This window comes from Sitophilus oryzae, unplaced genomic scaffold (assembly GCF_002938485.1).
Source record: "Sitophilus oryzae breed Bouriz unplaced genomic scaffold, Soryzae_2.0 scaffold_1508_pilon_pilon, whole genome shotgun sequence".
Taxonomy (NCBI): Eukaryota; Metazoa; Arthropoda; class Insecta; order Coleoptera; family Curculionidae; genus Sitophilus; species Sitophilus oryzae.
Window position 1 is genome coordinate 165,118 of NW_022146179.1, and position 25,343 is coordinate 190,460.

The 25,343-nt window shown below is 32.4% G+C and overlaps 1 protein-coding gene and 2 long non-coding RNA genes across 3 annotated transcripts in view; 1 reads left to right on the forward strand and 2 right to left on the reverse strand.

The window, feature by feature from the left end:
* Positions 1-25,343, reverse strand: part of LOC115878328 (polycomb group RING finger protein 3-like) — a 105,532-nt gene that overhangs the window by 59,465 nt on the left and 20,724 nt on the right. The window lies entirely within an intron of this gene.
* LOC115878336 lies at positions 3,231-4,692 on the forward strand. Its single transcript, XR_004049497.1, has 2 exons — positions 3,231-3,469; positions 3,558-4,692. It is a non-coding gene; the product is annotated as an uncharacterized LOC115878336 (long non-coding RNA).
* Positions 4,960-5,245, reverse strand: LOC115878335. Its single transcript, XR_004049496.1, has 2 exons — positions 5,120-5,245; positions 4,960-5,058 (listed from the first exon to the last, which is right to left on the reverse strand). It is a non-coding gene; the product is annotated as an uncharacterized LOC115878335 (long non-coding RNA).

Consider the following 25,343-nt stretch of genomic DNA (forward strand, 5'->3'; position numbering starts at 1 on the left):
TAAAAGGCTTTATTTTCCGTTAATCTTAGTATATACGTTTTTTTTTTAAATCACCTTTCAGGGTTCTTGGAGAGATAGCCGGGTTATTAACCAAGGCAGTCTCTAGTTCGCGTTAAGGAACGTTCTGACTATGCGTGCAGTTCCCAGAATTACAGCTTTTTGAGCGGTGGAAAAAACATTTGGCGATAGTCCCAAATCTTTAGTATGTCGCACAGTTTGCTGATGTATTAAGCCATTGACGTATATCACTAGAGGTAAGATTTTTGTTTGTTTTAATTTGTATAACTGTCTAAGTTCATATGCCAGTTCTTCGTATTTTTGTTTCTTTTCTAGATATGCTTTTTGGACGTTTTCGTCTAATGGTGTTATAAAATCTATTATTGTGGCTTCCTCCTCTTTCTTTTTAAAAAGCACCATATCAGGGCGATTATGCTGGACAGATCGGTCTGTAATAATTGTGATGTTCCAGTATAATTTATATTCAGCATTCTCCAGAATATCCTTTGGGTTATACCTGTACCATTCTATTCCTTCCTCCATTAGCCCAGTTCCCAGTGCTATAGCTTGATGGTATATTTTTCCCATTTCATCATGGCGTGCCAGATACTGCCTTGGAGCAAAAATAGAACACCCTGTTGTTATATGTTGGATGCTCTCAGCTGTACGCTTGCATTTCCTACACAGATCACTTTGAACTCTTTCCTTCAAGACATATTTCCTATAGTTCAGTGTCGGGACAACTTGATCTTGTATTGCCAGTATACTTCCTTCGGTTTCTGGGAACAGGTAACCCGCTTTTAGGTAAGTATTTGAATCCAGCATACTAATTGTGATATTTTTTAAATTTGCTCTATACCTGCCATGGAGAATTTTACTGGCCCACTCTTCTTCCATTTCCGTCCAACTTCGTACAGTTGGGCTGTTGGGGTTCATCAAGTCAAGAGGGGAATAGTTTTGGTCAATATCTCGGAGGGTACGGTGAAGCGGTAAGTTGTTACTCAAGAAGTAGTTCCTCAGTTTCTGAACTTGTGTATTGTGGCAATTTTCTACATTTAGAAGGCCTCTTCCGCCTCTTGACCTTGGTATATACACGCGGTTCACACTGGACTTTGGGTGGTGGTATCGATATTTTGTTAACAGAATCCTGATTTTTGTGTCAATGCCCCTCAGGTCTGTTGGGGTCCATTTCAAAACACCAAATGAGTACACAATACTAGGTATAGCCCAGGTGTTTAGTGCCGTAAATAAATTCTTTGATGTGAGTTTAGATGCCAATATGATTCTGACACGTCTTATCAGTTCGTTCTTAAACTGTTCCTTGGTTTCCTTTTTTTCCGTTCTTAAACTGTTCCTTGGTTATACGTTTATTATAGTGAACATTATTATACTGATTTTTAACGTATATTCGAAATATATATTTTAAGTATATAATATTTCGATTTGGCGAAGTCAATTACAATCTTAATTTTTGTAAAATTCAGACCCAAAGGGCATGGTAAGTCATTAACAAACTGTTTTTGTGATTTTCTGATAAATTTGAACTCCAATATAACAAATATTGAAAAGAACTGAATTTCAAAAACGTATATGTATAACCAGTATCAATACATATATTGTATAGAAATAGTCTCGGAAATATATACCTACACAAAACGTTTATTCGATCTATTCACGTGATCAGATCTACCAATAATAGATATCTAACATTTTAGAAAAAAATCCTTTTTTTTCTTCGTGGTTAAATCCGGAGCTGCCCTGGATAAAACTAATAATTTTGAGCGATGTTGGATCTTAGTTATTAATTAGAACGTTATTAGCTTGCTTCATGATTATTAGTTGTTTACATCTGTAAATGTATATACAAGGTGAGTCTTAAATAAGTGCAAATATTTTCAGGGCTGGTAGATCCCGATAAAAGAAACATATTTTCACTTTACTGTTTTTCAAATAAGTCCAAAATAACCGAGTTATTTTAATTTAAAAATTTAAAAAAAAAATGCTTAAATTTTGAGAACCACTCTCACTAGTAATTTACTCTACTCTCATATCATCAAGAGATTGTTTTTTAATTAAAAACTAAAAAAAATCTAAAAATGTTTTTAAAAAATTCCTAATTTTCAAAAAAACCTCATAGACTTGTTTCTGGGGTGTATACTACCCCTCAAATTATTTACAGTTATTTAAGACTCATCCTGTATATACAGAGGTACAGAATACTTAAATATTACCTACGTGAAAACTTTTGTAAAATTTAGAACAATAATGAATATGTACATAAGTTTCCAATTTTAAAGATTTGTGTATGATAGACCAAACAATTATGAAAACAGTAATAAAAAATGTTATTTTTTTACAACAATAATTATTACTGTTGTAGAATGTCGAATGTAGACTATATTCTACATTACTGTTGTTTGTAAAATATTACTTTTAACAAAATTTTATAAATTGTCATTTTTATAAAAATAAATAAATAATAGTAAATATTATCGCAGATTGTCTTTATAAATTCTAATGGTATTTAAATAAATTTGTTGACTGTGTATTATAAATTGTATATGCTTTTTAATTCAGGTTATATTTTTATATTTAAATATTTGATAATATTTGTTGATTTTCGGTAAATATCCAAAATATAAAATCCCCACAACAAAACTTCAATACGCCTAATAATTACGCCTAAACAGTGAGTCTTAAATAAGTGCAAATATTTTTAGGGATAGTATATTTTGACCCCAGAAACACGATTATGAAGTTTTTTTCGCAATAAATTTTTTTTTGAAAACATGGAATTTTTTGATTTTTTTTTAGCTTTTAGTTAAACATAATTTGTTGATAATATTATGGCAACATAGGTAGTAGATTTAATTTACAAGAAAAAAAAATCAGAAAAGATTCAGTGGTTCTCAAAATTTTAGCAAAAATTTTTTGTTTTGGAAATTTTCAAACTAAAATAACGGTAAAGAGAAAATATTTTTTTTAATCGGGATCTACCAGCCAGCCCTGAAAATAGTTGCACTTATTTAAGACTTACCCTGTACATCAGCAAACTGTACGACTTGTACTTGGTGGGTCAAATTCGACGCTTTTAAATGGAAACACCCTTTTCTATAGGAGATAGACGAAAACTAATATCGGTGTCTGGAGCTCAATTTTCTTCAAAAACATGATGGTGAAAACCGCACATCAATATCTGTTACCGTTTCGGAGTTACGGGGTGTTTTTGGGCCCAGTTTTTGAGATCTAAATGAAGTTCGAAAATCGCCGTTAGGGGCGCTTGTGATGATTGGGATACTAGAAATACACAGCTTCTTATGGCAAGAATAACTATTTTGTTATAAATTATAGAGCCAAGTTAATATTTGGGCATATTTTTACCAGAGTTAGCTTTTAGAAACGTGGTTTTTCTAATTGAGCAATGTGCGTGGCTAAAATTGTGAATACAAAACCTTAAATTTGAGTTTGAAAAGTTAGTTAGGTTATATTAGATGCCGGTTTAATATATCCTTTTCCTAAGTTGATATTATAAAAATGTTTTATTATGTGGTTCTTTTTAGTGCATACACGACCGAAGAAACATATAAGCTGCTAAAATAAATCTTCCCTAGAACTGTTGTACAAAAAAGATAGAAGTTCCAGCAACAAATTTATCACCAGTTCAACCTTTGATTTGATGTAAACAGTAATTGTTTCTTGATGAGAAATGCGAATGAAATAGTTTATGGTGTGATTGTGTTAGTGTTTTATTAATAGTTTTGTTGATGCAGTTTAAAGGTTCATAGTTTTTCATTAAAACATTTGAAATTGACATGTTTACATGCAGTTTAGTGTGATACCATTTTAATAAACATTAAAATCTTTCGAACTAGTAGTGGTTTTATGGCGATTGACAGATTGAATAACGAAAATTAAGAGTATTTTATCAGGAATAACTTAATCATAAATGGAAACTGAAGACGAACGTTACCATTGCACCCTTTGATCGGTGTTATCTATTCCATAACTTTTTATAGCTGAAACTAGAGAGTAGGTATATTGAGCTGAAACGTTTCCTGTGTTCAATAGCGTTTTTTCTAGCGTTGAATTGTAAGTTTTAATGTCATTAGCAAAGTTTTGCAAATTGTCACTGTTTCGTAGACAATTAAATTCAAGATATATTATATTCAATGTCACCTAATAATTGTAAAGGTTTTTCTATTGATATTCACTTTATTAATATAAGGTAGGTTTGTAAATAAAATATTAATGAATAAATAATGTACTCAGTTTATTTCAAAAGCACAAAAATACAGAGTTGTGAATATGTATATACGCTGACTTATTTCATCATATAAATATTTATTTAGCAATATTAATACATTACAACTTTTGTTTCTATTAACTAATTCCACTAAATTTAATAAATAAAATATACAATATATAAATTTAATATACAATTTAGCACTTAGATATTAAATATCTATATGTACTATGCCAAAAAATAAAACAGGAACATCATATTATATCAAGAACACAAAAAATTACAATTTAAAAAAAATGCATTCTAAAAAAATACCTAGCTACAATATACCTACATATTAATTTAAAGAGCTTATTCATATTCATAAAAACTATTCTAAATGGTTTATATACACAATCAAAAGTATCAACCACAATACAATAATTTTCAAATTATTTCTTATTATTCCTCAATGAAAAAGCGTCTTGCGACGGCTAGTCAAAAATCTAAATAATTTTTATAATAATTTACAATCTGACATATGCAAATATGTCAGTAGTAATACGTAATTTTACTTTATGAAATTACTACATCTAGAACCGATTTTAAAAAATTGTACAAATTTTCACCCCTAATATAACCCTTTTAAGAGATAAATTTTCAAAAATCGACGTTCTTAGTAGATTCCTAGGACAGAAATAGTCATACTACTTACATTAGGAGCTTTGAAAAGGCTTGGGTTTCTTTCACCCCGTTCTTTATTTGCCTTGTTTTTATTGGGATTCCCACTTGTACAGCCAGGTACAAAGCAATTTCTACCACGACTCATTGTTGTACTGCTAAAAATTCAGTAAATTAACTATAAATTTTATTAAAAACACAATTAAATCGTATACTAACAATGAAAATGTAGTATCCCAGTCGATCGCAGTGCCTCTGCTGTCAAACCGAGGAAGCTGCTTAAAAGTGGGGACAGAAATTTCAAATTTGCCCATTGCCGATAAATCTCCTTTTTTAAGCCCTCCATAGTGAAAACCGCACATCAATATCTGTTACCGTTTCGGAGTTACGGGGTGTTTTTGAAAGATGTGCATTTTTAACAAATCCCTGTAACTTTTTTGCTATGGAAAATTTTGTATTTCTATGAAAACATTTCCAAAGCACCTTTTACCTAGAATTTAATGGTTTAAGTATAATTTTTTTAAAATTAATAATTTAAGAGTTATCAACAGGAAAATTGATTTTTTATTTGGGACACCCTCTATATTTTTAATTAACTGAAAAGAATTTAAAATTACCTTTCAAAAAATATAGCACACTTGATATTTTGTTATAATCCCCTTCGAAATACAGAATTTTTAAAAGTTTACCACTTTTAACTAGTAGGCTTTGGGCCCCTTATTGATAATATGCCCTTAATGGAACTGGAAAATATATTTTTCCAGCAAGACGAGGCACCGCCTCTGAACGCTGAAGTTATCAGCAAATTTTTGCAGCCAATTTCAAGAATAATTGAATAGCTAACCAAGATCCCAGCCGTTGGCCGTCGAGGCCGCCTGACTTAGAGCCCACGGATCTAATCCTATGGATATATTTGCGGAAGAATTAATGTTCCTTATTCTTCCGTATAATCTAGACAAGAATTAGAAATACTTAGTAGTTATGAGAGGGTATCTTTCACCCCCATTGAGTTAATGAATTTCGCGAGAAATGTTCAAAAACTACCCCGTCTGTCCATAACAGAAGACGGTCGATATGTCGAACGCCTGTAGCAAAATCTCATGTCTTGGTTTGCTATTTATTTTTATTGTTATTAAATATAGTTTAAATGTGTTGATGGTGGTTAAATATATTTTAAATTGTTATAAAATTCTGCATCTCTCATAGCAAATATCATTTTCGTTTTAATTGATGCTCACAGCTAGAATTTTTTTGCATTACAGCCGGTGCCGTTCAAAGCCTACTTATTTAAAGCGGGCGAATTTTTATATACTCTATATCTCGAAGAGGAATCAAGTGTGTTATATTTTTGGAAAGGTAATTTTAAATTCTTTTCAATAAATTAAAAATATACAGGGTGTCCGATATAAAAAATCAAATTTTCTGTTGATAATTCTTAAATTATTAATTTAAAAAAAAATATACTTAAACCATTAAATTCTACGTAAAAAGGTGCTTTGGAAATGTTTTCATAAAAATACAAAATTTTCCATAGCAAAAAAGTTACAGCGATTTGTTAAAAATGCATATTTTTGAAAAACACCCCGTAACTCCGAAACGGTAACAGATATCGATATGCGGTTTTCACCATCATGTTTTTGATAAAAATTGAGCTCCAGACACCGATATTAGTTTTTATCTATCTCTTATAGAAAAGGGTGTTTCCATTTAAAAGCGTCGAATTTGACCCACCCTGTACACAAAACATGTACAAAAAAAGGTGAAACAATGAAGTCAGTTATTGCGTATCATGTTTGGTCAAAATAGCACAATAGAAAGTGGTGGGAAGCTCGGGTTGTATACAGGGAACCTCACTGTAAAAGGCGTACATTTAAAGAAGCCGTTTTTATATCAAACAATAATCACAGCTTTAGTAATCCTAGTACGGAAATATCTACGAGATGGCAGCCACTGATAAAACGCACCAATGCAGGCATTCTAAGTGGACAACCACACTGTTGACTGTGCCCAACTTTTTCACGGGTGAATACATGGCTGTAGTATAAAAGCTCTGTAGTTTTAGGAATTAGATCCATCTGACCGAAACGTTGTGTTAATGAAACTAAATAAAGACAAATACCGAAATTCTTTTAGTTTCGAGCTACTCATTTCAAAAATTGGGTTTTGATAAAAAAAATACGATCTTTTACATACATACCGCCATTACTCGCTGACGAGTATTTGACACGCATCAGAAGATGGTCACGCAAGTCGTTTCCTTTCATGAGCTTTTCTGTGACTGAAAAGCCCGATACGTGATGTTATCTGTCTACCGCACTCCAGATATTCAAAAATCTCATTGCTTTGTTGCCTCTTTACTTTTTGGTTGTCGCTTTTAACTGACTTTACAATTCTTCTCCATTCCGTTCTATTGTGAGCTGCCTCTTCCCACTCATTCTGCTTGTTAATTCCCTTTAAGTTTTCGTGGAAAATATCCTTGAACCTTTTCAGTTGTCCACCCGGCCTCCTCTTACCGTCTACAAGCTCACCGTAAAGCAGATATTTTGGTATGCGGTTTTCTTGCATTCTGCATACGTGACCAGCCCATCTTAAGCGAGACTTTGTAATCATAACTTCAATACTCTCGCAGTTAGCTTTTTCAAGGACCGATATGTTTGAGACGTGATGGAACCATTTTATTCTTAAGAGTTGTCTAAGTTGTCTTTTTTGCAACTTGTTTAATGCGTTCATGTGTCGGCGGTACGGGCCCAGGTTTCGCTTCCATATAACACGGTGGGAATTATTATCGGTCGGTACACCGCAAGTTTCGTTTTTGTGCTCAAGTCATGATTGTAGAAAACCCTGTCTTTTAATTTCCAGAATGCTCTTGAGGCGCTGTTAATCTTGTGCTGAATTTCAGAGTCGATATTGGCCGTTTCCGAAATCAAACTGCCGAGGTAATTGAATTCCGCTACATATTCCAACAGTTCATCTCCGATTTTTACAGCATTGTTGTGATCTTCCGGGGGAGTGCACATGATTTTAGTTTTATTGATGTTCAGCTTAAGTCCCAAGGCCTCGTATGCCCATGTATATGTGTTCAACATTTCTTGCAATTGCTGTAACGTATCTGCAACTAGAGAACAATCATCAGCGTATTGAAGTTCTGTGATGAATTTTGTACGTGTTTTTGCCCTGAGTCTTTTTATGTTGAACAGACCGCCGTCGTATCTGTATCTAATGCCCAATCCTCTCTCCTGCAGTTTGCTGTCCACTATAATGGAGAGCGCTGCCATGAATATGTTGAATAGGAGAGGCGCTAAGACACATCCATGCCTAACGCCTGTGTTTGTTAGGGAGGGATCGCTCAGTGATCCATGATATGACACTCTTGATTTGTTGTTGTTATGGAGGCTTTTACACACTGTAAGAAATTTGATGGGTACTCCGAACTTTTTCATAATTGCCCAAAGTGCATCTCTGTTCACAGAGTCGAAGGCTTTTGTTAGATCGATGAATGCAACGTAAAGTTTAGACTGCTGCTCTTTTACTTTTTCCTGTAGTTGCCGGATGGAGAATATGGAATCGACGGTGCCGCGGTTGGTGCGAAAACCCGTTTGCGATTCTGGGAGGATTTTTTCTATACGATCTTTTAACCGACCTAAGACAAGAAAATCATTAGACGATAAAATCTATTTCTCCAAGGCTCTTTGATTAAAAATTAGTAGTTTTAACACATAGCCACTCTAGATTAAAATTTAAAATATTTTTTTAAGCAAAAATGTAAAAAGTTGATTTATGATATGTCATTTTATTCAGAATGTCATTTTCTATCAAATAAAATAAAAAAAAATACCGCGGGTACCATTTAAAAATCAATTCCGGCGAAAAAGGAAGTGACTGGAACTCATTATTGAGGAATACGTCAATCAATCGCCAATTTATGTCTTATACTAACATCACAGTTGGGGGTTGAAACCTTTGGTGTTACACAGCAAAATAAAACACTAAATCACAACAATACGCCTAAACACTTTTACACCATACCAAATCTCGTTTCTTTGTATCAAAAAATAAAATAGTTGTTAAAGTAGGGGTGACTCACTTTTGAAAAACACCCGGTATAGATTATTGTTAGGTATTTAAAATTAAATTTGAATTTATCTATAATATATCTTCAAATATACAAGAATGTATTAGGATTTATAACATTTAGATTAATTTCAAATTTAAATGTTTTTTTTTGTACAATTATTAGATATTTGAAAAATCAAAATATAAAAATGAAATATAAATCATGATACTTTTTAAACTCTAGAGAAAAGAAAATATTTTTAATTTTACTGAACTCTGAGCGGAATCCTTTAAAATGAGTTAAATCTAATGGGTTTTGAAACTTACACAGAACATTTCCTATGTTAAACTGGAAAAGGAAATTGATAACTACTTTTAGATTTTTCTGAACTTTTAAGTGGCTTCTGACGTTTCATAAGCAGTATAAACCAACTATGTAATACGCCCTAGATGGAAGTAAGTTTCATATATAAAGACGGGCTTAGAAACGAAAATGAAATAAAAATAATTTAACAAAATAAGTAAGTTGGGTATATGTTGGAACATACGTTTATATGGCAGGGCAAACAAAATAAAATAACAGTTGGCTTTCTTTTACTTTATATTTATTGAAACTGCTTTGTGCAACAGATAATTCAGTTTCAAATGAAAAATCTTTTGATCATTGTAACGTAAAAACATTATTTTTTTTAATGTAATATAATATGTCTGAAATAATAGATATTTACTTAATAACTCCGGTAAATCAACTTTTACAGTGTGAGTGAGATAATAGCAGCCGAGTCCAGATTTTCGAATCGAATACGTACAGGGTGTCCCATTTTCGTGTGTTTTGCAGGGTTTCTCGTTTATGAGATACAAAGATGCGGTTTTCACATCACTATACTACTTGTTTATGAAACTAGATTTGCTACATGCAGATTTGTCCTAGTCCTGAAATACAGGGCGAAATTGAAAATGTTGGATTTTTCAACCTCCTTCGAATCTCGATTATCTTATAACTTATAGAAAAAAAAAAGGATTGGAAGAGGAAAATGTTTGTTCAGCATGTTAAAGGCCATATCATAACGTGGTATACAGGGTGGTCCGAATTGTATTCCGGAAACTTCGGCAGCATATTCTGCAGATAAAAATAGGTAAAAAAGTTCGTATAAATGTAGGTCCTAAAATGCTTAGTTTCGGAGATGCAGGGTGTAGAAATTTCATTTTTATTTCGATTTTTTCAAAATAATTTCTGAAGTAACGTCAATATTTAGATAAAAATTGGTGTCTGGGGGTTTTTTGACATGATAAATTTGATTTTGACATCAATATGATTCCTACTGGTAGAGGGCGCCACCTACATGTGTTTTAACTGTTTTCTAGCGTAATAACTTTTTGTCCGTACCTGTATAAAACTACCGAGGGGAAAAATATACATCTCTGTGATTTTTTACGTAAAAAATATCTCTCTGTAAAAATCGCTACGCGCAACCGTTCTCAAGATATTTAGAATGGAAATAGTCAATACATGCCATTATTGACGAAAAATAAACACGTTGAGTAGATAGTTATTTCACTGAAATAATAAATTTGGGAAATTTTTATTTTTTTAAATTAATGATATTTTTTCTGCAAAAAAATGATGATCAAACAGTTTTTGTTGAACTTTAGGTACAAAACCATTTCAAAGTTATGATCTCAATCTAATAACTATTTAGTCAACATGTTTAATTTATGTCATTGATGACAGGTATTCATAATTTCGATTCCAAATATCTCGAAAACCATTACTCGTAGCAATTTTTGCCAAGAGACCTTTTTTACGTAAAAAGCGTCGTAAATGCATATTTTTTTACTCAGTAGTTTTATACAGGTAGGGACGAAAAGTTATTACTCTTCAAACCAGTTAAAAAATACGTAGGTGGCGCCCTCTACTAGTAGGAGTCATATTGACATCAAAATCAAATTTCACATGTTAAAAAACTTCCGGACACCAATTTTAATCCAAATATTGACGTTACTGCAGAAATTATTTGGAAAAAATCGAAATAAAAATGAAACTTCGACACCCTGTATCTCCGAAACTAAGCATTTTTGGACATACATCCATACGAACATTTTTACTTATTTTTATCTGCAAAATATGCTGCGGAAGTTTCCAGAATACAGTTCGGACCACCCTGTATAGATGCTTTCAAAACCAAAGCAGAGACAGGGACATAGAAGTATATTGGTAGAAAACTAAATACTCCGAACCAATGGGCACCTACCGCCTGCATCCTTCAGGCAGAAATCTACGCTATCGAGAGATGCGTACAATTTCTCTTAGATAGGAACTATCGGAAACAGGAAATAGCCATCTTATCCGATAGTCAAGCAGCACTAAAAGCGATCAACCCAGTAACCATCAATTCGAAGTTAGTCAAAGAATGCCTAAAGAAGCTGAACAAATTAGGCAAATAAAATAGTTCTCCTACTGTGGGTGCCTGCTCACCAAGAGATAGAAGGCAATGAAAAAGCAAACGATCTAGCTAGAAAAGGAGCAAACACTCCACTAACTCGACTAGAACCGTTCTGATTTCTAAGCGGAAACCAACTTAAAGCGGAACTGAAGAACCTAGAAGACTCCATCCTTAAACTGGAATGAGAATCCTCCAACGGTCCAAGACACTCGATAAAGTTCCTCAAACCGAGAAAAATCCTTAATTTAAGTAAAAACAATCTACGGATTGTCACGGGGTTTCTAACAGGACACTGTTGCCGCAACGAACACCTCAGTAGATTGATTGAAGCGAGAAACAACGGCGAATGCAGATTCTGTGGGGAAAATGGGGAAACACCAAAACAGCTTATCACTGAATACGCCGAGACGACAACCATTCGTGCCATAAACTTTGGTACGGCTGATGTCGAAGATGGAGAGCTGTAGATAAAAAGAAGCTGTGTTGTTTTGTGTGTATTTTGTTAAAGCCCTGAGACTGTATGATGAGTTATAACTCGTTATAACTCAAGAAAGGGGGACACACAATAGATCTGTAAGGTCGCGGTGATTAACTCCCCTCCTAAACATTCTACATTCTATGTATTCCATAATAATAAACATTTTAGGCTAAACACATAAACAGAAATCTATAACCAAGGTAACCTTAATCAGAAAACTTTAATTATATTGGCATTTTAATTTTTTCAATTGCTGTTACGACCCATAGCTACAACCAGGGCTGGCGGAAGGGCCGGGCCACAACAGCAACTAAAATATTTAAAAAATATTTGTTCTTGATATTTTAAATATAACTCAAAAGCAATCAACTTTTTGTAAATAACCCTTCGTTCTATAATTCTTGTTTTTATAATTTTTTTCTAAACAAACTGTTGGTTTGACAGTTTTAGACTGACCGCTCATTTGTCTACTACTCACACCCTTTATTTGTTATTAATGGCTGATATGCCCTAAAATTATATGAGGCAAATATTCATTCGCAAGAAGCTAAAGAGGATCCCGATATTCTTATTATAAAAAAAGCGTATAAGTTTGCCTCATTAATTAAATTAATTCATTAACAGTAGTGGGAAAAGATATCAATCTTTAGTGATTTCGATTGTTCCGGATTGAATAAGTAGTAATACACGGAAAATGGTAGCAGAATCGTAGAATTTTCTCATTAGAGCAAGACAAAGGAATGCATCTCAAATACTGGCTGATCCTCATTTTGAAGCCGCAAAACTGTATCTGATCATATACTGATTCTGCACGAAATAATTTATCCTAAAAAAGAAAAGAAAATTCTTAAATTCTTATAGAAAAATAATGCAACTGCTTGCAACTAAATACTAATGTTTTCAAAAATCACTTATACCAAAACGAGACCGCCGAAGTTGGAATTCTATTCTTATAGTTTTATATACCGGGTGCGTCTCAAAAGTGGCTCACCACTATAACTTGTTTATTTTTTCAGATGAAAAAACGAGATTTGGTATATTAGTATACGACATAAATTAGGATTAATTGACGTATTCAATTATTTTTGGTTACTTCCTGTTTCACCGGAAATTACTACAACTTTTGTTTTTTAAATGGCATCCTTGGTATATTTCTACTTCATGCGATAGAAAATGATACACTGAATAGAATGACATATCATGTCAACTTTTGACATTTTCGCATATGGTTTATTTGATAATATAACATCGATTTTATTTCATTAATTGACTCGAAATACCAAGTGTGTGGTACAAAATTATTCGTAAAAAATGCCTTTTCCAAATATGCTAATGAGCCACCCTTGTTCCATTTGAAAAAATTGACATATGATTAAAAATATGATTTGGTCATCTTTCAACCGGCCAGGACAAGACACGAAAAACATCAGACGATCAAATATATTTTTCCAAGGCTCCTTGTTTAAAAATTAGTGTTTTTAACACAGCCATCCCAGTGTGCATTTTATTCCTTTAAGGGAAATATGTTCTAGGGCGTCGTTGTTACGTTACCAGGCCCTTCTTGTGCCTGATATGAAGCAATAAAACGCAGATACGTAACTGTTCCCTAATATTCCCTAAATGTGACAAAACTTTGCTCACTGGGATGGCACTTTAGATTGAAATTTAAAATACAATTTTGTTTTAAACAAAAATGTCAAAAGTTCGACATTTGATATGTAATTCTACTCAGAGTGTCATTTTCTATCGAATAAAGTGGAAATATACCGAGGGTGCCCATTTACAAACCAATAGTTTTTCGGTGGTTAACAGGAAGTGACCAAAAACAATCGAATACGCCAATCGATCCTATTTTATGTCATATACATACCGAATTTCGTTTTTTCTAAAAAAAAATTTCCCTTCTGCCGGCCCTGGCTACAACTTTCAAAATTGCATGAAATTTTGACAGCGATTTCTCTTCAGCCCTTTCTTTCAACAGTAACATATTATCATCTGTCATATGTTCTCAGAATACTGGTGTGATTTCATTGATTCATAAATTTTTAAGTAGAGATGAATAACTCAAAGAAAACATTTTTTCTATTGTGTGACAGCTATGTTAAATAAAAATTGTTTTTTTAATTAAGGGCAAAAAAGAATCGAATTTACAATACAATTTATCTTCACCGATGATATTCGTTTTCCATTTGTATTCCAACTTGAAAAGAAACTGATTATAGACTTTTTCGGGTTTCTTTGATCTCTTCTGTTTAACTTTCATTGGTGATTAATAGGATTCTCAAAGTCTTCTGCGAATTCTTTTTTTCGTAAAGTCGGAGCAAAAGCCGATAAAGCGGAGGGTCGGCGAAGCCCAGCGACTTCTATGAAAATTAATTTTGAATATTTATTAGGTTCTCTTTTGTTTTATTATTCCGTATTTAAACTCTGAAAAACTTTAGCAATTATAAAGAATTACAAATTAAAAATGTATTCCAAATCGGTTAATTAAAATAATTTAAGGAATTTTATTCAAAGCAACGCCCAACGGTTAAATACGAGAGAAAAATCATTGGTTGTCTGATAAAAATTTACTGTAGAAAATGCAATATGAAATTATAAAACTGCGAATATCTGCGAAACCGTTAAAATTTTTGGAATATTCTAAATACAAAAAATGTTCATTTTTCAATTCTCCATCTATTAAAGGAATAATATACAAGGTGTCCCATTAAAAAAAAACAAGAGAAATTATTTTATGACTTAGAAAGTTTGGCGTAGAATGTTGAACATCCTGTATGATTTAAGATTACAATATTTATAGCAAAGTAAGCACAGCCTATCTAAAGTAACTACCTAATACAGTTTTGATTGCAGGACCGTTCTTGTATTTGTAACAATTTTTTTAATGAAGGTTGAAAAATATATATTTTTTATTTATTTATTAATATCTATGAAATTATCGAAATATATTTACTCATATATTAGGACTATGCAAAGTGATCTGAAAGGAAGCCAAAAATGCAATAATATACAGGGTGTTCCATTTAAAAAAAATCATTCCGATCCACTCACCCTTTTTTGAGCCACCCTATAGAAGTTAAAATATTTTCCTGAAATACATCCTTTTACATACTTTAGGTTTACACTTAAACAAAATTCCCAAGTTTTTTATTCTAGGAGCTACAGATGCTCAACGCATTATTGACGGTACAAAATTATTTAATTTCTACACTTGTAGCAATTTTTTGCGTTGTGATACCAAGTTCAGTAGGAGTTGTAGTTACAGGTACATTACTTGTAACTTGTAGACTTGTTATAATAATTAATATTGTACGTTTGTTACAGGCCCCTGGTCATCGAAACTGCGTGGTCTGGATTTTAACGTGTAAGATAGTGATGTACACAGCTTAAATAAAAAATCAAATGTATTAAAAAGAGATAAAAGTTAGGCTGATAAAAGTTAGGCTGATTCTTCCATGCGGTATTGCCGCATTTTGCATCGACATTTCAAACCGCACACACAACAAAGGTGTTTACGAAAAATGTTGCATCTAGGGTTGGAACTTTATTTTTCGCAATTAGTAACTCATTTTACTACAGATATAATAGATTCTTAAACAACTGTCTAACAGAAATGAGCATTATTGAATAGCTTAGATATATTATCTTCGTTTATTATTTTTTCGTACGAACCGGCAATACTGTATGCCGTTATTTATTTTGTCTCTCTGTCTAGCAACTGATCGTATATATAGGGTGAGTTTCCTACGATGTTCTCTATGGGTATCTCAGAAACTACTGGAGATAGAGAGTCGGTTAAATTGGTAAAGAATTGCAGTTTTATGGGGTCATAAATATGCGCCTTTCAGATTTTTCAAAAAGTTCATGGCTTACTAGATATTTCGAAAAAATAAATTTTGGCTATCTTAAAAATTGTCTCTAATTCCATTATAGTCTGTTTTAGACAAAAAGTTTTCACATAAAAGTTGTAGATAATCGCATCCCTAATGAGTTTGTGTCCTCCGATTTTTTTCTAAAGCCTGTCATTTTTGACATATGACACAAACATATGTTTTTTTAAAAGGAAACCATAGTTGGCCATGAATTCATAAAAACCGAAATTTTTTAAGCTTTTCAGCGATATAAACTATAACATGTTTTTTTTTCAAAGTTAGAGTTATAGACAATTCTTATCTTTCTTGACTATTTTCACTTAACTAAACGTTCTCCAACCCAGTGTGAGTACATAAAACCTCTGACGAGGGGCAGGGGACTCAAAAAACTCACAATCTTTTATGATGTTTATTTCAAAATTTAATTTGATTTAAAAATGGGGCGACATGTTTCGGGATTCATTTAATTCCCATCTTCAGGCCCAGAAAGACCCAAGTCACATCAGGAAGCAACACCACTCGGAAGAAATAAAAAAAATGGATTGTTAAGTCCCCTTTTTTGAGTCCCCTGCCCCTCGTCAGAGGTTTTACATTAATTTCACTTAGTTGGCATGGTGTTCTTATTTTGTTATGATTTATAACTTATAAAAAGACAAAATGTATTATTAAACGGCTCTTTACAATTTCTATTACACAAACTAAAACTTAAAAAAAAATAATATCACTACATAAACTTTAAGTTATTTTAGAAAATGTTCAAAAAATCTGCCATTGTTTTGAGTACATAAATGCATCCTTTTAAAACTGAATTTCTAGCTGTTCTCACAGAACGACCGACTTAATTAAACTTCTCCTGTACCGCCTCTTCGAGTGCCTCTCTAAATTAATAAGTTCTTTTGTAAACCTTGTTGTTAACCATACCGCTTAAAAAAATTTGAAATGAATAGGTCAGGTGATCGAGGAGGCCCATGCAATTGATCCACCTCTTTCTATTCCTGAGTCTACATAATTATGATTTAAATAATTTTTAACATTTCTTTCGTTGTGGGGGTCGGGAGTGGTGTGTCATAATGAAAGTAATGTTGGAACCACTCTATTATTGCGCGAGTATCTAAATTTAACTTTTCTAACATGTCTTGAAAACTGTTCTCTAAAAAACGTAAGTAACGTTCACTGGTCAACGTATCCTCGAAACTGTATGGCCAAGAAAATTTGAACCAATAATCCTACACGCTTTTCTTCATTTGAAAAATTCATATTTACAAGTTTATTTTAATTTACAAAGTCTGGATGTGACAGTTTCACATTTCTGAGAGCAACGACGATTCAACTTGTTTCCATGGCTAACTAACTGAAATTAGCCAAGAAAAATAAGAATTGGCTATAACTCAGTAATTTTTTGAAAAAAAAACATATTATAGTTTATATCGCCGAAAAGCTTAAAAATGGCGTTTTTTATGAAGTTATGGCCAACTATGGTTTCCATTAAAAAAAACATATGTTTGTGTCATATGTCAAAAAAGAAAGAAATAATATGTAGAAAAAATCGAAAAACGCAAACTCATTAGAGGTGTGATCAGGGCCGAGCCGCCCATGTGTGCGAAGTGTGCGGCGCACAGGCGCCAAAGCAATAGGGGCGCCGGCGCCATTTAATTTTCCAATATTAACTACTAAGATCCAAAACAAAATAATTAATTTACTCAGTAACCATATTCAAAATTTTATTTCGAAATTCAAATATATTTCGAATTAATAAATATTTTTCAAATTTACCTAGAGCAAATTTGCAACATTATAAGATTTGAAAATTTTAACACAGAAACTAAAAAGCTTAAAATAGGCATTTTCTAGCGTTCTGTACGATTATCTATACAAGTGGCGCGCTGGCTTAACTTTATTTATAATCATAGAAAAAATTAGACGAAATTAATGTGGGCCTAAACAATTTAAGGGGACAAAGACGTTTCGATAATGGACGGTAAAATATAATCGGTAAGGGCAATGGCCTTCAAAATTTTTTTACTGGATCTAAATCTCGCGCTTTCCGTGCGCTAGCAGTAAAAGATGCTGCCAACCTTAATTATTACATGACTGGATTTTTTAGCATTATGCAAGAATTATATAAATATTTTTCGTCTTCTACCAAAAAATGGTATTTATTAAAAAAATATATATTCTAAATCTAGCCTTAAAACCATTATTCGGAAACAAATGGCCAAGCCAAATAAAGCAAAAAATAGTATACAAATTTATCCCAAATTTACGTTTAATAGCCATGAGATATAAAATGGTAATATGACACTTAATGTTTATTATAGTTGGGAGTTAGAGCCTTTGGTGTTACAACAGCAAAATCAAACACTACACCATACAATAAAACACTTTACTTTTGCACAGTTCAGTTTTAATTATCTGCTGATGATGCTAACATGGTTAGCGAAACGCGCGTCCAGTGCAAATGTAAAATATTGTTTATATTGTGGTGAATTAGTCTTTTATTTTGGTGCTAAATGTCTAGCAGAAAAAATATGTACTTTTTCATTTATTTGTTCACTAAATGCAGGCATGGCAAATAGTATTGGCACAAGTAAATTTTGTGAAAACAAAACAACAGTCCATCGATATGAGTATGCAAGTAGCTTTAGATGCTTAAAAAGAATTAAGTTTTTGACAGAAATTAGAACCGACAAAAATTTTGCCAAATTTTGTAAATGATGTCATGAAAATTGCCGAAAAAGCAGATGTCGAAAATCAGACCCCTAAACGGTCGTAAAACTCCAAAGAGTGTTGATTATGAACACGATGGCAATACTATAAATGGTAGTAATTTGACAAGCGGAAGCGAACCGTTTTTAACTATTTAGAAAAATACTACCTATAAATTATATAAAACTGGAGAACATGTTTCAGTCCAAATTTGAAAAATAAAAAAAAAATAGTTATGTCGAATAACGACGACAAAAAAGGCGCTTCATAGGTTTAGCACATAGGCGCTGCCAGGGGTCGGCGCGCCCCTGTGTGTAATTATCTACAACTTTTATCTGAAAACTGTTTGTCTAAAATAGATTATAAAGGAATTAGGGACAATTTTTAAAATAGCCAAAATTTCTTTTTTTCGAAATATCTAATATCTAAGCCATGCACTTTTTCAAAAATCTGAAAGGTGCATATCTATGACCCCACAAAATTTCCAAGATGACCCTCCAGTAGTTTCCGAGATACCCATAGCGAACATCGTAGGAAACTCACTCTGTATTTATCTCTGTTGTATGCATTAAAATACAGACCATGGAAATAAAGTGACCAGAGGTGTGTAAATATCGTGCAAATATGTCACCTGGAAGCACTATAATATAATAGATTCAAAACCGTATTCATCCGGTTTTAGTAGATCCGTTAATTATTTAATAGGTTCGGAGCAAATTAGAGCGAATGGATTAGTATAAAGCGATATAATTTGAATAGGCATAAAGGCAGGTATTTGCATTTTCAGTTGAAATTTATCCGACAGAGGTCAGTATTAATTTTATAGTTAGTACCAAGTTTATGTTCAGAAATAAATAACTACCGGTAATGAGTGGCCAAAAATATATAATAAAATATATAAATAAAAATTGGTCAAGTGCGAGTCGGACTCGCGCACGTAGGGTTCCATACCATTCATTATCTATACAACATTAGACACTACGAGTATATTTGTAGCGTTTTTTAAACCACTACCACTGCGAACGGCAGCTTTTCATCGGAGAGCAGTCGTGGATAAGGTATTTCACTAGAGAGAAAATTAATCAGTAATAATTAACAAAAGATATATAGATATTGGGCGCCAGGCATGTACAGAGAAAGAAAACACAGTTGTATAATACTTAAAACTAATGACTATATTTATTCATGACGTTCTTTGCTGATACATGACATTGTAGAGTTCTAGTAAATATATAGTGGTTATATGTCAAAGAAAGTGGTGGTAAGAGTCGTACTAAATATCAATGAAAACAACTACGATAAAATACAGGACATGTAAAGTTTAAGAGAAAATATGAAATGTAGCATTACTTTAATTAATTTGATATATTCCATATGATGCTAAATCGAAGATGTTACAACCTGTAGATTCTAGAATCTATGTTTGATTATCCATCTATTAAAATAGTGCAATAATATCTATAAAAGTAATACCATTACAAGACGTAATGCAATGAAACCTAAGATCTAAATTATATTTTAAAGATTATATCGACATGAATGTTCTTAACATCTAACCACTGAACATAGTCTGTACGATATTACTTAAGATTGGTACGTTATTGTTTAAGACTGAAAATGTTTTAGATGTTAAATGTAAAACTAGAACTTAAATATACACTTAGCTGTTCTTTTATGTAACCTTGCTTCAAACAGTAGCAGTGTGAGGTGGTCTAGCATCTCTGTACTGTCTGTCGGCGATCCTGTTGGCCAAAACAACAAAAGGGGCCAGGTTGAGGACACCATGAATCACTACAGCCGTAGCTACTGACTAGGCTTAGAAATGGGAGTGAAGCAGCATGGGGCTCAAGCTACATCCACGCTGTGGCACTTATATGTAAGAAAAAAAAATCATTCTTACTGGGGACACTCGTCCACAGGACATCTGTACATAAGATAATGTCTGTACATAAGACACTATCCGTACCTTGGACCCTAAAAATATGAAACTCTTGTTTAAAACCAAACAAGATCTTATAAACAAAATGAACCTACCTCGAATTACTTCCGAGGGCTCACTAAATAATAAAGAATCTGTCCTTCCTTCCATGTGACATTCTGGAGGGCAAAAGAAAAGGGACGCCAACGTGCCAGCAAAATACAATTACAAGTTAGGTTGGGGCATCCGCAACTCTACCCTAAAAATACGCAGTAATAGTAACGAATCTAAAAGGATAATATCTCATCTTTACCTGTAGCTTCGAAATAGCAGCTGATTCAGATTATACAGCAAGATTTAAATAATCACCATTTCTCAAAAACTGGGACTAATGGCGTCTGACAGGCCAAACGATCAAACCAAAAGTGAAGTTAAATCACAGAGAGTTGACAGAAGCGATGTTGACAGCGCGCGCGTCCACAGAGCGATAACAGGGTTGTGTCAAACGAAAACAGGGTTGTGGACTAGAGAACGTAAAAATTCGTCAAATAAATCATCAGGCCCGAACGATACGGAATCGGGTGACGATATGCCAGACATCATATATTATATCTAGTATCATATATTATATCTAGTATCTAGCATCATATATTATGTATAAAAAAGACATGTAACGAACTAAAAACGTTACATATTATTATAAACTTTTTTTCCAATTTAGCTGAAATTTTGAATGCGCGTACCTATAAGTAATTTAAAAAAATGAAGAAACACATTACTAATAATTGTATTTATCAATAATAAATATGTAAAAAGTAAAAATAAATATGTAAAAATTAAAAAAAAACTATTAAAATAAGTCGCCTTGACTAGGATTCGAACCTGCCTTACTACGGCTATAACGTCATAGCAGCGTAAAGTTCCTGACGCTTTAACCACGCGGCCACCGAGGACTTGAAAGATTTTATGTAAAATTCTTACTTAAAAGATAATGTTTAGTGAAAGTACTTTTTTATTTATAAACATTTATTTAATTCTGTTTTTAGTATTTGTTCTTATAGCTGCAACATAGATACATTATCTGTGAAAATTTCAACTGTCTAGCTATAACGGTTCATAAGATAGACCATTGTGATAGACGGACGGACAGCGAAGTCTTAGTAATAGGGTTCCCGTTTTTACCCTTTGGGTACGGAACCCTAAAAAAAACAGTCTGTACACTATGTGTGCATATTTGAAGTGAAACTTCTTACTAACAGCTATTAAATTTAAGGATATATATTTTTTATGAATGCTTTTTATAAACTTCAAAAAATAGAATTAATATAAAACTGTATAGTACTCTAGCTTTATAATTTTACGTTTTGTTAATTTTTATTCAAAAACGATAATTTATTTTTTACCAGGCCGGATAGCCCTGGCAGCTGTGCCCATTAAACCAAAATATTACTATCTACATCTATTCTCTAACTACTACCAACCAACAATTTATTTTGTGTGGTCTGTGGTCTGTTTTTGTTTAAACGTTTTTGTATTATTTATTACTCGCGTGTACCCGCGACTTTGTTCGCGTCGAATTAATCATTTGTAATGGTGATGATAAAGCAAAGCAAGAATTTCCATTAACATACAAACTGGATAAAATTTTCTCACATTTATGTCAGCATGAGAAAAAACAATATTTGAGGGGTAGTTTCATCTCGTTGGAATTTGACTTTCGAAAAATCCGTTTGACAAAAATAAGCTTGTTACGTCAAGCAGTTTAAGCAGAATCGTGGTTAAGAAATTACCTAACTTTTTGGAACACCCTGTATGATTTTTTAAAAAATTTCAAAATATGTAAAAAAAACAAATAAATTATGCTTGTTCTAGTGTTTTCCCGAAAGACTAACCGTTTTTTAAATAACACATATTGTAATATTTGAGGGACGTTTTCACCCTCTTGGAATTTGAGATTCGAGAAACCCCTCCTTATCAAACCTCTACACCCCACAGTCAATCCGTTTGCCAAAAATCAGCTTAAATGTCAAGCAGTTTAAGCAGAATCGTGATTACTCAATGATCATATTTTATGAAACACCCTGTATAAATTTATAAAAAATCTTAAAATATGTAAAATAACAAAATAAAATATACGTGTTTAAGAGTTTTTCCGAAAAACTCACCGGTTTTTAAAATAAAAATATTTTAATATTTGAGGGATAGTTTCACCCCCTTAGAATTCGAGTTTCGAAAAATCCCTTCTTATCGAACCTCTACACCCTGAAGTCAATCTGTTTTTCAAAAATCAGCTTTTTACGTCAAGCGCTTTAAGCAGCATCGTGATTAATCAATGACCAGATTTTTCGAAACACCCTGTATACATTTTCAAAAAATCTTAAAATATGTAAAAAACAAAATAAAATATACGTGTTCAAGCGTTTTTTCGGAAATTTGACCGTTTTTTAAATAAAAAATATTGTAATATTTGAGCTTTAATTTTTTTAGTAATATGGAACTGGAATTTCGAAATATCCCTTCTTATCGAACCTCTACACCCTAGAATCAACCTGTATGTCAAAATTGAGCTTCTTACGTTGAGTGGTTTGAGCAGGATCGTGATTAATCAGTATGTCAGTCACTTAAGGATTTTATATATTAGTATAGATTATTGATTGATACTACAATGATTATAAAAAAGCCGGGCAAACATTCCTTAGCCTAAAAAGTTTCAGATTTTTACAAACTTATGCATATTTTCGCTAATAATAGCTTATTTGTCAAGGTTTTTTAACAGTTGTTCTTAGAATCCCTTTAAGCAACTCAGGAAGTTTGAAGTATTTGTTTAATCACATTTTAATAAAAAAACAACTATTCGTGAGTGTTTTTTTGGGATTTCCGGAAAGTGTCATAAACAAAAAAAAATTGTATAATTACGAAAGAAATGTCAGGATAATTTTTTAGCTAAGAATCTAATCTTCCATTTCATCATAAAAATAATCTACATTGCATATTTCGGTCAATATTAGCGGAAAACCCGTTTATTGACCCTTTAGGGCCGTTTTTAAGCGTTTTCCCGGGAGTTTACGAAAAAAAAAAGGTCAGGACTAGATATTGTGAATAATGACCTAAGCCTCATTTTTTATTCCGAGGAAAATTTTGTAAATTGCATATTGGTGGCAGATATTTTGCGAAAAACTGATTTTTCGGCTATTTGGGACCATTTTTTTCGGCGAAATCTGGCAGAGTACGGTGTAACAAATTTCCCCCTAAAACTCAAAAGGTACACAATCCGCCTACAAAGTCATGGTGACAAATTAAGTAGAGACTTGGGTCTTTTCGTGTCCTTATTTACTGGACTAAAAACAGACCAGGATATATTTATTTAGTCTCTCCTCCTCATTAAATAATGAAAGCCCCTTATCATTTTCCAAAGATTCAGTGAACACATTACTGGAGAAATTTTGAATGGGTTTGTATGACCATCCAACTGAAAACCCATCTCTAAAAGGACAAGTGTCCCCAAAGTTATTAATTAAGGCATCGAGAAGCAGAATACGGGGCAGTATAGTATTTACGCAGTAGACCCCAAACTAATCCTTAGTGAAATCATTATCTGACGTTAATAATTAGATTTTAGGGTGTCTGGAGGTAAGTATAAGTAAAACATTGGAGTATTTTGACACAAGGCGAGAATTCAGAACTTATATTTATGAATGGGGGAATACCCTTTTAACAGTGTGCCACTCAAAAAACGCCCGATAATAAGTTGAAATAAAATAATATTAATTAATTTCGGGGAATTACGTCCATAATGTAATATTCATCATTTATATTATATTAAATTAAAGCAATTTTTATTCTGTGCATAATGATATAAGGTTGCCTATCAAAAGTGCCTGCAAATAGATTCAAGTAGTAAAGGGTAGTAGGAACGATTTTATACGGGTCCGGCAATAGTGCATCGTGCATCTGTAGCTCCTATAATAAAAAACTTAGGAATTTTATATAAGTGCAAACCTTAGGATGTATTTCGGGAAAATATGTTACTTCTACAGGGTGGCTCAAAAAAGTGTCAGTGGATCGGGATGATTTTTTAAAATGGAATAGTCTGTATATTACATTACTGGCTTCCTTTCTGAACACTTTACATAGTTCTAAGGTATTAATAAATATGTTTTGATAGTTTCAGAAATATTAATAAATAAATAAAAAAATATTTTTTTGAGCCTTTTAAAAAAAAATATTAAAAGTACAAGAAATGTCCTGAAATCAAAACTAGACTGGTTATTTACTATTTGGTCTGTATTTACTTTGATGTGCGTAAATGCATAGTTTTAAAGTTACAGGATGTTAAAACATAGGTCTATTGCAATTATCTTAAATACCATTATTTTTTATTTGAATTTGCAGTAGGTAGCACCAAAGAATATTATAGTTAACACAAGCACTAAACATCATTGTTATAAATTTTAATCATAAATTAGATTAAAAAATAATTTATTAATTTTATTTTTTTTTATTTTATTAATAATTGTGATTAATAAAATTGCTTTTACTTTTATCTCATCAAGGAGATCGGTATTGGTAAAATAGCAAGATACAACTTTTAATCGGCATTATATGACCTACACAATTTTGCTAACAAGTGAAAAAAAGTCAGTGGCGCATATGTTTTTTTATAAAAATATTCCAGCGATATCCTATATGCATGTCCCTGGTAAATACGTCGACACTGTTTTAGCATTAAAATATGTCACAGCTATAGCAAATTTTACCCTCAAAATTTCATTCAAGTCGCTAAAAGAACTTGGAAGAAAATTATAGTAAATCGAAAAAAAATGAAGACTCCAACACCCTGTATCTACGAAACAAAGCAGAATCGGACCTATGTTGATATGAAAAATTAATCTTACTTTTACGTAAGGAATCTCCACAAGCGAGATGGCACATGTTTTTTGAAACACCCTGTATATTAGCTATCACTGGA